We start from the raw sequence: 11722 nt of genomic DNA on the forward strand, positions 1-11722 counted from the left end.
ACGCTCGCTGCGTAGAGTCTTCAGTTCGGCCTCCAGCAGCCGGCAGCGATCCTAGGCGGCCTCGACATCTTTCAGCGCCACCTCGCGAGCGGCCGAAGCCTGAGCAGCGGCCTGCTTGTCCTTCTCGGAGGTTGCTGCCGCCTGGCTCAGCGCCGCCCGAACGGACACGTCTAATTGAAGCCAGCCAGAGACCAGCTCCAAGCGCCCGGCTACCAGGTGGGGACGGCGCCCTGAAGATCTTCTCGCAACAGGGTCATCACAGAAAGAGCGCGCTCGAGGACGTCAGAGGAGGCAGAAGGGTCCGGTGTCAGCAGTGTGGCAGGGGAGGAGGAGGCAGCATCGCCACCATGGCCTGGGAGGCTGGGGGCTCCTGAGCTTCGGGGACCCCAGCGACCGAGCCGGATGTTGGCACCTCCGGAGCCAGCGGGTCCACGGGGGCTGACTCCTCCCGAGGATGCTCCCCCAAGCCTCGCGAGGATGATCGGGCCGGAGAAGCGCGGGCGCCGTCGCAGCCCTTATCCATGGAGAGGGGTGCGGCCATAGAAGGCGATCTGGTCTCAAGCAGTACCACCTCGTCCTCCTTCCTCTTCTTCGCCGCGGGCGTCGGCCTAATTGCACAACGGAGAAGCGTCAAGGATAAGCAGCAGAAGCAAGAACAAAGTAGGACAAGAACACTTACTGGTCCACCGCGGTGTAGTCCCTTCGTTTCTTAAGCTTGAAGCCTGAGAGCCTCGCAGCCTGAGGCGCAGGCGCACGGGCTCCAGGAGCGGAAGAGGGGGCAGCAGATGGGCCGGAAGCAGCTCCAGGTGGTGCCGGAGCAGGAGCATCATCTCAGGAGATCAGCGCCGACCTGCCCCTCGTCGGAACCTCGGCCGGTGACCTCCTCTGGGGGCTGGCCTTGGGCCCCGAGGAGCCCCCAGCCACAGATGGCTCCTCTCCCTCCGGGGGGACATCAGCCTCGTCATCATCATCAGGCAAGGTGCGGAGGATGTCGGCCTTGCGCAAGGGGGAGGTCTCCCCCATCCCCTCGGGAGTCGCCTCCAAATCGCGCTCGTCGTCGTCCTCCTCTTCCTCCTCCCTGCGGGAATTGCCAGAAGACACAACCACCGGCGCCATCGCCACCGGGACCCCAGGGGGCGCTGATGGCACTAGCCCACACCCGTCAAAGGTGGGCATGGCGGCCGCGACCTGCGCCCCGTCCTTGCGAAGGAACAAGGGAACTAAGGCACTCGGCGGATACTCCTGGTCGTCCCTGACCAAGAGGCGGAGAGCAACAACCAACTCTTCATCAGACAAGGCCTTCGGACTCAAGCGAAGCTTATCTTCTTCGCTGCCAAGCATCCACAAGGGGCGCGAGCGCGTCTGGAGCGGAGCCACGCGCAGCATCAGGAATTCCCTCAGGAGCATGGCTCCCGTCATCTTCGCCGCCTTCGCGTTGCCCGGCTTCAGGTCGGCAGTCATCTTCTCCAGCACTGGCTTCGCCCGATCGTCAGTAAGCTTCGCGCAGAGTCACCCTTCGTCGGACTCGGGCATCTCCGTCGGCAGCTTCAACCGAGGGTGGACGCACTTGGCATCCATCATGACCCACTTGTTCCTGAAGCCCTCGGTCTTCTTTCTGGCCTTCGAGATCGCATTGGCCTTTCCGGCTGCGACGAAGTTGGCGCACCCTGAGGTGTGGCCGTCATTGATCTGGAGGAAGAAGAAGTGGCTCAGCAGAGCCACGGACGGCATCACCCCGATGTACGCCTCGCAGTAGAAGGCGAAGATCGACAGGAGAAGAACAGAGTTGGGATGAAGATGAAGGGCCTGCAACTTGTAATGGCTGAGGACAACGTAGAAGAAGTCAGAGAAGGGGGGAACCAGCCCCGCAACGATGCTGCTCATGAAGAAGGGGTAGAAGGTACTTCTCGAAGCCTCCAGCTCGGTGGAGCCAGCCCGGAGCTCGGTCTTCCCCTTCTCGTTGTTCTCCCCCACCGTCAACAGACGCGTGGCGGCGAGGTTCTTCTCCGAGACATTGGGCGCGTCTAGAGCCGGCTCGTACCAGGCGGGCGGCGAAGCGGCCTTGGCCTTTGGGGGCGCCATTGGTCGCTGGATCAGAAGAGAATGGAAGCAGATCTGGAGATTTCAGAAGCAAAGGAACGAGAAAGGGGATCTGGAGCAAGACGATGGAAAGCAATGAAGGCAAGCGTTGCCCGCGCCAGTCTTTTGTCAGACGGGCAGCTGTCGAGGCGGCGTGGGGAAGCGGAGATGCCCACGTCCAATCAATCACCACGTGTCGAGCGAGGCTGCGGGCTGTTGGGGCTCGCGGCGCTCTGCACTTGCCCTTTGGCTTCGCCTCGAAGCCAAGTCCGAGCGCGCCTTGGGCACGGGGGCTACTGTCGGCATCCCGGGAACGGGGGTCCCCAGACTTGCCTGCCTGCGGCCCACGGCGAGGCTCCACTAGCGGCCTGTATGACCCATCTTCACCAGCGAACATTCAACACCCTCGCGAGGGGCCAAGCCTCGCGAGGCGGACAACACAAGAGCTCCTCAGGGGTGGGCTCACCAGGCTGGCTCGCGAGGGGCGGAGAGATCAAGGCAAAGGGTACCTCACGAGGTTCCCGTGACGTAAGCCATGACGACCGTGGCCAGACGGGCACCAGACAGGCGCTAGCGCATGCAGTGTCCCTGTTTCCTCTTTGGTGTTAAAGAGGCAAGCGCAGGCGAGGAGTCCCGAGGCATCAGGCAAAGGTTTCCATATCGGTGCTAAAAGACCAAGACCAGCAGGACGACAGGATGGAGGTCACCGTGGAGCCCAAGACGGCGTCACCACCAGAGCCTTTGGCAGGCGAAGACCACCTTTAGTCAGGATAACTTGTACTAGTTGTCTCCCTTCGAATTTGGGCATTGTTGGATCCCTTCCCGCTCAATATTTGGGTAGAGGACCAGGGCCTCTATAAATGGGACTAGCCACCACCATAGGAGGCATCTGATCTCATCTGGGATCGGAGCCATTCCATCCATAGCCACACACAAGTTCACCAAGCACAAGAGCACCTCTCCTCAGGAGGCTGTTCTACCCTTGTAACTGTTCATCCTCAGCCCAAGAGGCAATCCACTCACCACATTGGAGTAGGGTATTACACCACATCGGTGGCCCAAACCAGTATAAACTCTTGTGTCTCTTGTTCTTTGGGTTCGTCAAGCTAGGCCTTGCGATCATTGCGAGAGCAATCTAGGGAGAGAGAGATCTTCGTGCGCACCTCAGTGTTCGAACCTCAAGGGTTTGCCGGAACCCGAAATCCGACACGCCCAACCCCCTGGGCGCGCCCCCCGTCCTTGTGGCCACCTCGTGTGCCTTCCGGACTTCGTTTTATTGCACGATACTTCTTTTGGTCGGTAAAAATTCATTATATAATCTCCCAAATGTTTTGACCACCGTACCACGACAAAATCTTCTGTTTTTGTTTTGAGTTGTCTTTGCAGCAGATTTGGAGCAAGATGTCGTCCCAAGATTCGGAGGGAGAGAGCTACATGGCTGATTATATCACAAACCCAAAAGTTTATGGGGATGTGGAACATTATGGTTGGACAACGGAGGAAGAAGAAGACTATGATCCAAAGGGGAAGGAGGAAACAAGCTCCGATGAGGAGGATGATCCACTACCTCAACATGGCGATATGCATGTGGAGTTCAAGAAGTCAAGCCTCCCTAAGGTCCAATCTATCCCATCACATTTTTCGCAGGACAGCAAGGCGGCCTTATGCAAAAAGATAATGAAACTCGAGCTCGAGAATGAGGATCTGAGGGAGGAAAATTTTAGCCTCAGACGCAAGCTAGAGAAGCAAAATGCAACAACTCCTTCATCACCCCCTCCAAAGAAAGAGACATAAATACATGGGTATGGGCACTCCCCTTGGCAACGGCCAAGCTTGGGGGAGTTTCCCCGGTATCGTATCACCATCACACCTCTATCTTTATCATTTTTATTAGTTCGATCCTTTTGGTTATATCTTGATCTAGTAGAATAATTTTTTTGGTATGATCTAGCTTTGAATTTTGTTTCGATCTCTATCTATGTAATCGAGTCCATGAAAGAGTAGTTTTGAGTTGAGGGCTTTGCTTTCTTGCTATGATCTTGAGGGAATTAAATAAAAGAAAGAATAAAAAGATCATATATTGATCTTATGGAGAGTAATGACTTCACATATAAAGAGTATGATGAATAAAAAGTTGTTGAGAGTTGGCAAACATAGTTTTGGTCATTGTTGCAATTAATAGGAAGTAATAAAGAAAGAGAGGCTTCACATATAAATATACTATCTTGGACATCTTTTGTAATTGTGAGCACTCATTAAAACATGACATGCTAAAAAGTTGATCTTGGACAAGGAAGACAACATAATGAGTTATGTTTACTTATATCCGAATAGAAGTTATATTGTCTTGGATCATCCAACATGTTGAGCTTGCCTTTCCCTCTCATGCTAGCCAAATTCTTTGCACCAAGTAGAGATACTACTTGTGCTTCCAAACATCCCTAAACCCAGTTTTGCCATGAGAGTCCACCATACCTACCTATGGATTGAGTAAGATCCTTCAAGTAAGTTGTCATCGGTGCAAGCAATAAAAGTTGCTCTCTAAATATGTATGATCTATTAGTGTGAAGAAAACAAGCTTTATACGAACTTGTGATATGGAAGAAATAAAAGCGACGGACTGCATAATAAAGGTCCTTATCACAAGCGGCAATATAAAGTGACGTTCTTTTGCATTAAGATTTTGTGCATCCAACCATAAAAGCGCATGACAACCTCTCCTTCCCTCTGCGAAGGGCCTATCTTTTACTTTTATCTTCTACCTTTATACAAGAGTCATGGTGATCATCACCTTTCCTTTTTACACTTTTTCCCTTGGCAAGCACTATATGTTGCTCGGATTTAGGTTTTCATAAAGTATTATTGTTGACATTACCCTTGAGGTAAAAGGTTGGGAGGCGAAACCAAAAACCCTATCTTTCTCTGTGTCCGGTTGAAACTTTGTACCCATAAGTATCGCGTGAGTCTTAGCAATTGTGAAAGATTAAATGATAGTTGAGTATGTGAACTTGCTGAAAATCTCTTATATTGACTCTTTCCGAAGTTATGATAAATTGCAATTGGTTCAATAACTGAGATCATAGTTTGTTAGTTTTCAATGAAGTTTCTGAGCCATACTCTACCTTGTGAACGAATTGTTACTTTATCATAAGAAATTATATGGCATTATATGTTGCTGTTCTAAAGATGATATTGATGCCCTCATGTCCGTATTTTATTTTATCGACACCTCTATCTCTAAACATGCGGACATACTTTTCGATATCGGCTTTCGCTTGAGGACGAGCGAGGTCTAAGCTTGGGGGAGTTGATACGTCCATTTTGCATCATGCTTTTATATTGATACTTATTGCATTATGGGCTGTTATTACACATTATATCACGATACTTATGCCTTTTCTCTCTTATTTTATAAGGTTTACATCAAGAGGGAGAATGCCGGCAGCTGGAATTCTGGACCAGAAAAGGAGCAAATATTAGAGACCTATTCTGCACAACTCCAAAAGTCCTAAAACTTCACAGAGCATGTTTTTGGAATATATAAAAAATATTGGGCGAAGAAAGAACCAGAGGGGGCCACCAGCCAGCCACAAGGTTGGAGGGCGCGCCTGTGACGCCCGTATAATTAAGTTACAGTAATCCTCTGCTAATGATGACATGTCACCACGATTACTGTTGCTAATCCTCACTTGATCCAAATCATGATTACGGTAATGGACGTTCAAACTTGTATCCTGATCTTATACAACTAGAAATGGATACTTGATATGTGATGGATATGTGGCTCCGGGATTGCTTTCTCGCAGGGAGTCGAGGAAGGATCTCTGGGCATTAATGCTACAACATGCTTGTTAATTATAAACTGCTATTCTTTACTCTTCTACATGCTGCAAGATGCTTGGAGCTGCTTGAAGATGCTAGTCTTCGATAGGCTAGGCCTTCCCCTCTATTCTGGCATTCTGCAGTTCAGTCCATAGACACAACCCTTCCATTTGATACCAACGCATACTTAGTTTAGATCTGATGCTTGCGAGTACTTTGGATGAGTACTCACGGTTGCTTTGCTCCCCCTTTTCCCCCTTCTTTCTTCTTTCTGGTTGTGGCTACCAGATGGTGGATCCTTGGAGCCAGATGCCACCACCGACGGATGCTACTACGTGGAGACCGCCGACGACCAGGAGTAGTTAGGAGGTCCCAGGCAGGAGGCCTTGCCTCTTCGATCGTGTTGCTTTTGTGCTAGCCTTCTTAAGGTATCCTTGTTTAGCTTATGTATGTACTCAGATATTGTTGCTTCCGCTGACTCTTGTGTATCGAGCTATGTATTCGAGCCCTCGAGGCCCCTGGCTTGTAATATAAAGCTTGTATTATTTAAATTTGTGTCTAGAGTTGTGTTGTGATATCTTCCCGTGAGTCCCTGATCTTGATCGTACACATTTGCGTGTATGATTACTGTACGGTCGAGTCGGGGGCATCACAGCGCCCTACCCCCTGGGCGCGCCCCTTCCTTGTGGGCCCCCTGGCAGGCCTCCGATGCCCATCTTTTGCTATATGGTGTGTTTTGACCTGGAAAAAATCAGAAGGAAGCTTTCGGGATGAAGCGCCGCCGTCTCGAGGCGGAACCTGGGCAGAACCAATCTAGGGCTCCGGCGGAGCTGTTCTGCCGGGGAAACATCCCTCCGGGAGGGGGGAATCATCGCCATCGTCATCACCAACGATCCTCTCATCGAGAGGGGGTCAATATCCATCAACATCTTCACCAGCACCATCTCCTCTCAAACCCTAGTTCATCTCTTGTATTCGATTTTGGTCTCAAAAACTCAGATTGGTACCTGTGGGTTGCTAGTAGTGTTGATTACTCCTTGTAGTTGATGCTAGTTGGTTTATCCGGTGGAAGATTATATTTTCAGATCCATAATGATAATTAATACTCCTCTGATCTTCATCACAAATATGCTTTGTGAGTAGTTATATTTGTTCCCGAGGACATGGGAGAAGTCTCGTCATAAGTAATCAAGTGAATTTGGTATTCGTCCGATATTTTGATGAGATGTATGTTGTCTTTCCTCTAGTGGTGTTATGTGAATGTTGACTACATGACAATTCACCATTATTTGGGCCTAGGGGAAGGCATTGGGTTACTAGAGTGACAGAAGCTTAAACCCTAGTTTATGCGTTGCTTCATAAGGGGCTGATTCTGATCCATATGCTTCATGCTATGGTTAGGTTTACCTTAATTCTTGTTTCTTAGTTGCGGATGCTTGCGAGAGGGTTAATCATAAGTGGGAGGCTTGTCCAAGGAAGGGCAGCACCCAAGCCCCGGTCACCCACATATCAAATTATCAAAGTAACGAACGCGAATCATATGAGCATGATGAAAACTAACTTGACAACAATTCCCATGTGTCCTCGGGAGCGCTTTGCTTTATATAAGAGTTCGTCCAGGCTTGTCCTTTGCTATAAAAAGGATTGGGCCATCTTGCTGCACCTTGTTTAATTTTATTACTTGTTACCCATTGCGATTTATCTCATCACAAAACTATCTGTTACCGATAATTTCAGTGCTTGCAGAGAATACCTTGCTGAAAACCACTTGTCATTTCCTTCTGCTCCTTGTTGGGTTCGACACTCTTACTTATCGAAAGGACTAGGATGGATACCCTATACTTGTGGGTCATCAGTCCCGCACAAGGGGAAAATCCCTTTGCCAGGGACATTCCTCTTGAGTGCCTCCAACCCTGAAGGTACCCGGCCCCAGATCAACTGCCAGAAGAAGATCCGAATCTTCAGCGGCAGTGTAATTGCCTAGATTAGGGTCAAAGGCTCCGGGACAGGAGAAGCCACAATGGCCTGGTAAAGAGATTTTGTGGAGACGTGGCCAAACGACTCCAGGTGCGAGGGAATGCGGTCGTGCATCTGATTCTGATCTACATCTGGCAATTGGAGGGCCATACACCCAAGGAGGTCCAGCCAGGCGACAAGTTCCGGAGGCCCAAATGGCCTCTCGAACATGAGGCGCCCTAAGTCAATAAGGGCCACCTCGACGGAGATCCTAAGCTCCACCGCAATGGAGAACAAGTCCAGGAATCTGGCAGTGAAGGGGCGCTCCCCCACCCACATGTCGAACCAGAACAAGGTCGGTTTTCCGGACCCCCACCGAGATGGGGGTCCCGATGTGAAGAACCGGGAGTAGCTGTATAATGGACTGCCAAAACTGAGAGTCATCGGTCCCCTGATACAAGGCGAGCGGTTGTCCACAGAGGTATCTATTCCTGATGATGTCAAGCTAGAGGCCACCCTCCCCATTCGCAATCCGCCAAAGCCACCGCATCAGTAGGACAATGTTCATGCGTTTGGAGGATGTAATCCCAAGCCAGCCCTGGTTGCGGGGTATACATATATCAGGCCAGCGAACCATATGGTATTTTTCCTTGTCCCCATCCCCCGCCTAGAAGAATCTCGCCTGATACTTGGCGATCTCGTGGTGGAGGGTCTCATGAAGGCTATAGAAGCTCATGATGAACAGGAGCAGGCAAGACAATGAGGTGTTGATGAGGAATGTCCTGGCCGCCTTGGACAGCCATCTGCCTGCCATGGTTCGATCCTGTGTTGAAGCTTGGACATAGCAGGGCACAGTTCCGCCATGAACAACCGTGAGTCACTAATGGGGATCCCAAGGTAGGATGTTGGAATGGATCCTAGCTTGCAATTCAGACGGTCAACAATGCTCTAGTGCTCGGCACGCGAGTAGCCCATGATCATTACTTCGCTCCCGTCGAAGTTGATCGTGAGGCCCGACATTTGTTGAAAGCACAGGAGTAGGAATTTCAAATTTGTGATGTCGGTCATGGACCCCTCTACCATAATAATGGTGTCATTGATGTATTGTAGGAGGGAGACTCCACCCCCTCTCACAAGATGAGGGACCATGCCACGGATATGGCCCGTGGTTTTGGCCTTGTCTAGGATGGTTGCGAGGGCATCGACCACCATATTGAAAAAAGGGGGAGAAGTGGTCGCCTTGTCTTACCCCACATAGGGTGGAGTAGAAGGGGCCAATCTTCCCGTTAATGTTAACAGTGGTGCATCCGTTGGACACCATCTGCATGACTCTGGTGACCCAGTGATCATCGAAGCCCTTACGAAGTAAAACTTCCTGAAGAGAGGACGAACGCACCATGTCATAGGCTTTATGGAAGTCGATCTTCAGGAAGACCGCCTTCTGATGTCTAGCGCGGACCTCATGGAAAACCAAAACCCCATCCAAAATGTATCAGCCTTAGATGAAGCCGGTTGGTTGGGATGGGTGATGTGGTCAGCGAGCGAGGTCACCCTATTGGCGTACCCCTTCGACAGAATGCGGAAGATCACATTAATCATTGTGATCAAGCAAAGATGGCGGATGTCCGAGGCTCTAGGCACCTTGGGGATTAGAGTGATAATCCCATAGTTGAGTTGGGTCAGGTCGATGGAGCCGAGATAGAACTCCTTGAACAATGCATAATCTTGGTCTTGATTACACCTCGGAAGGTTTGGAAGAACTTCAACGGGAGACCATCAGGGCCAGGAGCCGAGGCAGGATTCATGGCCTTAATGCCGCCAGAACCTCCTCCTCGGAAAGGGGGATACGCTTCTCATTCACCAAACTCAAATGGGAATACCATGGATAGGGTTTGAATGGATATATCACCCTTTTCTCATACCCATGCCCACATGACCTTCTATCCACACCTTGTTTAATACTCACGGGCACAAATTGACACCCACACCATACCCATCGGGTAATCTAATAGGTATCGGTTTAGTTTTTTTAGAGAAGAGGCATTTGCCCGGCTTTAGTGAACTGACCCCCTTAAGAGTTTACAACAAATAACGAAATACTAAAATAAAGGAGTTTACACACTTAGTTCAATACAAATTCCTTGGCTTATGAGCTGAAACACACACATAAAATCAGAGACCGCAGCCAAGCAAGAGATGACCCAACCATCGTGAGAGGTGCCCTCCTCCCTGAGGGCCATGACATGCGCGCGGAGTTTGCTGCAGAGAACCTTAATTGCTTCCGCTTCTCAAGGTTTGCTTAAAGTCTTCCATAGGTATAAAAAGATAGTTAATTTGTAAAGGCCATCAGCTAGGTGCTTAAGAAAAATCCCTTCAATAAGCGATTTTTGTTACAGATATGCCATAAGGACCAGGTACGAGTAGCAAACAAAATCCAAGCAATCCGTCTAGTGAAACAAGAGAGTCTCCAGCATAGGGTGTGAAAAGCGGTAAAGGACCTTAGAGCATCTACAACCGGACCTCTAAAAACCGCCTCATACGCCCGGGCGGGACGCCCGGTCACTGTCCAATCATGATTTTTTGACCCAGACGGGCCCCTCAAACGACCCTCAAACGCCCAGGCTGACTGGCACCCCCATATCCAACCCAAATATGGGGCGAATACGGGGGCGCCCGGGCACACCTGCCACGTCGGAACCGACCCCGTCCCAAATTGCACCAAATCCCCCTCCCCCGAGCTGCCAGATCCATTTGCTCTCTCCTCTCTTCTTCTCCTCCGCGTCGTCCGGCTTGCAGCTCTGCCGCCGCGCCCGCTCCGCAGCCATTCCCAGCCTCACCGCCGCCAGCTCTGGAAGAGTGCTCCCGTCCTCGCCGCAGGGGAAGTTGTCGCCGGCCCGGACGCCATCATGGTACGTCCGACAACTCTTCGGCTCCGCCTTGCGCTTGATGTGTTCGACACATTGACCGACCGGAATTATTTTGATTTTGTTAGGTAAATGATGGATTCGGATGCTTCATCGAACGAGGAGTGTGGACTGTCGGAGCTTGACCAAATGATTCAAGATGAGTTCTTCGATTCGTTGGATTCGGACGAAGAAGTGGACATGCTCATACTCATGAGCATGCAAGAGGAAATGGACCGGCAAATGGAGCATATTCACAACCTCAAGGGCTCAATCAAAGGGAGAAGAGTGGTCAACCGGGACAGGGTGTCTGAAGCAAAGCTACTGCACAAAGACTACTTTGCTCCCACACCTGCTTTCCCGGATGATCCATGGTTTCGTCGTTGTTTTCGCATGCGGAAACCATTGTTTTGGTGCATTGTGGAGGGAGTGGAGGCACACGACAAGTACTTCAAGCTGAGAAGGGATTGTTGCGGCCAACTCTCTTTCTCGGCCAAGCAGAAGTGCACAACTACTTTGAGGATGCTTGCACTTGGTACTGCTGCAGACGCCGTTGGTGATATGGTCGGGGTGGGGGAGAGCACGTGCCTCAAGACTACTGTCAAATTTGCTCGCGCTGTGGTTGAGGTGTTTGGACCGGAGTATTTGAGAGAACCAAATGCGCGGGACACGGAGAAGTTGTTGGCTATTGGAGAGGCAATGGGGTTTTCAAGAATACTCGGATCAATTGATCGCATGCATTGGCAATGAAAAAACGGCCCCAAAGGTCTGCGGGGAATGTATCAAGGTCACACGAGAGAGGCCACCATCATACTAGAAGCGGTGGCATCACATGACTTATGGATTTGGCATGCTTTCTTTGGAATGTCCGGTTCTCACAACGACATCAACGTGCTTCAACGATCTCCTGTGTTCAGGAGGCTTTGCAATGGGGAATCATCGTCGTGCAACTACACCGTCAA

Source organism: Triticum aestivum, chromosome 5D, assembly GCF_018294505.1.
Source record: "Triticum aestivum cultivar Chinese Spring chromosome 5D, IWGSC CS RefSeq v2.1, whole genome shotgun sequence".
Taxonomy (NCBI): domain Eukaryota; kingdom Viridiplantae; phylum Streptophyta; class Magnoliopsida; order Poales; family Poaceae; genus Triticum; species Triticum aestivum.